This window comes from Camellia sinensis, chromosome 4, assembly GCF_055761805.1.
Source record: "Camellia sinensis isolate YWXY chromosome 4, ASM5576180v1, whole genome shotgun sequence".
Lineage (NCBI taxonomy): Eukaryota > Viridiplantae > Streptophyta > Magnoliopsida > Ericales > Theaceae > Camellia > Camellia sinensis.
This window is the reverse complement of record NC_138964.1, coordinates 91,647,019-91,649,824: the sequence shown is the minus strand read 5'-3', so window position 1 is coordinate 91,649,824 and position 2,806 is coordinate 91,647,019.

Sequence of the window (2,806 nt, the reverse complement as noted above, 5' to 3'; positions counted from 1 at the left end):
CATTAAACTCATGAATTCAAGAATCAATGCTTACCTAGAGGCTCAATTCTTCCAATTTATGGCCAAGTCTAGAGTTGTCTTCAAGACTTCCAAGATTCAAGAGCAAAACTTTGATTTCCTCCCCCCTCTCTCTCTAATTCGAGTCTCTCTCTCACTCTCAAGTGTCTAACTCAGATTTTTAGTTTTGAGAGAGCTAAAGGAGAGTGCAATGCAAATATACAACAAGCCCCACTAACAAATATTTTAATATAAAATAATGGGGTACTTAATTTATCAATTTAATCAACTTAATCTGACCCGAATCAATTTCTAATTAAATTTCACTGTAGGCTCTAAAAATTATGCCAACCACAATGGCATAATCGATTTCGGGTTCTGTGGCCAATAAGGCCTTCAATTTAATTCCCGAAGCGGTAAAATCAAACAGATATTCCTACGGTGAACAGATAGAAATTCAAAATCACATATTTTCACATAATGGCATACAAAACCAGGCTAAACACATAACCATAAACAACTTAAGGACCAATTAGCATAATACAGAACAGGGATGTCACAGTCTTCCCCCCTTTAGGAAGTTTGGTCCTCCAAACTTAATTTACCTTTAGTCGAAACAATTCGGAACACTTTTCATTCAACGGTTCCAATCATTCTTAATAGTCATTCACTTAGTCTCAAAATCAAGCAACGCTCTATTCTCAGTCAATCATAGATTTACCTTTTTCCGCAATACAAGGCTTGTACGGTGCCATGCCAAAACTAGAGCGTGAGCTGTTGTTGGAAGCAAAGTTTTCCAACGATGGATAGATCTTTCCAACTCCCCTGAAAAATCTAATGCATATCTTTGGAGCATTCCTCCCAAAAATCTAACAAGTTCTTTCTGATCATACATCAATTTGCGGATGGAAAACAGCGCCGAATCATAATTCAGTTTCGTAACAAATTCATAATTTGTCCAGATCATACACAGAAACCATAAGTCATGATTAAGTTTACGTGATACATCCATTAGCATTAACAGATCAGAACGGAACGGAATAGAACAAAACATATGCATGTGAGGTTACGAATAACTAGTTCCATAAAGGAACCTCCGGATCCAGGTAACATAACAGAACAGAAGCTGAGCCCCCATTGCCTCTTGAAGGCTTTTCAGAATTCAAACACATTTAGAATTTATGTCTAAACAATAGATACTGGGACTCCATGTAAACGAGCGATCTTATCAATGTAAACAGTGGCTAGTCTACAAGCATCATACAAAATTTTATAGGGAGAAATGGGCAACTTCAATAATTTACCTACAATAGCCCAAATGGGACTTATACCTTGGGTGCTCAAGGTAGCCCCACAACGAGATTCGTAGCCACATATTCCCACTTCCATTCCAAAATGGAGGGAGGTTGAAGTAGTCCCGCCACTATCTGAAATTCAACTTTGACCTGTTGGCACCGAAAAATATTTAGACATATTCACCAACTGCCCTCTTCAAGGTAGGTCACCAACTTATTTATTTCAACGTCAGCTATCTTTATCACAGAAGTTCGGTCTATTCCGTGTCACAAAAGTTCAATTCATTCTTCAATAATTCCCCAATTCACGATCTGATTCGGTATTTAGTCCAATGACTCATCACAATTATCCAAGGTCAATTAAAAGTCTTCAGGAATATAAGGTGGATCCAGATACTGATTCCCGAAACAACAAAGGTAACATCGAAGTAATTACCCACACAATACACGTAGTCCAGGCATCCCCATAATACTGATTGTAAAGTACAGTAACATCGAAACAGGCAATTTCTGACATAATACACGTGTTCTCAATTCATTCAACAGTTCACAGTTCACGATTCAGTTCAATATTCAATTCCCTGTTCTATCGAGTCTTTCCACATTATCTGATAGTCATCAAAAGCATAAGGCAATTCATATATAAACCTCCATAATGGCAAAGGTAGTATCAAAGGAGTCAATCACATGTTAAGCACAATTTACACATCCTCAGGGCCCCAATTACAGAATATAATGGCGCTGGGCAGGCGTTCACAAGGTGTACTGAATTCGCACACTTATGGATAATCAGGATTTTTCAAAGCTTCTTGGATGTCTATAACATCTGCATAATACCAAATAATGGCATTCCGGACAAAACAAAGGAATAATCGTCTCGGAATCAAGCACACCCGTTCACGACCGTCGGTGGCCGACTCGAGATCGATTAGTCAAACCCACCCGTACGAAACCGTCGGTGGCAAAAGGTATCTCGATCAAAGGTGCTACATGGGCTTGACGTCCCCTAGCACGAAAGGACACCCCAAGAATGTCATCAAAACAAACATAATACCACTCACCGTAACCTGATCTTCCAAAATCCGACAACACTAAAGCAACCACTCTCCCATACACAACATATTCTGATCAGTCAAGGACAACTGTTCGGCACTACTTATAGTCAAATCAATCTACCATCATCAGTTCCCATAGCATCAAACCAACCAGGATGGGACAATACACAAGCATCGTTCCTTAAGACACCCAATCACGGGATTCGTACAATTCAGTTCATCTATAACACACATGTCCTCAATAGTTGAAGGTTGGTTCTCAATAGTGCTTATAGGTAGATCAATCTATTGATAGCCCACAAAAGGTCTTTCAAATAAGTCAAGCACTCCAAACGGATTCAAGTTTTGGGTCCATCAGTTTTCCTGCCAATAATAATCCGGTCATTTATTTATAGACAATTCTTAGCCCCCTTTTTACAAAATCAACTTAGATAGAGGTTCTTATCAATCAACCCAAGC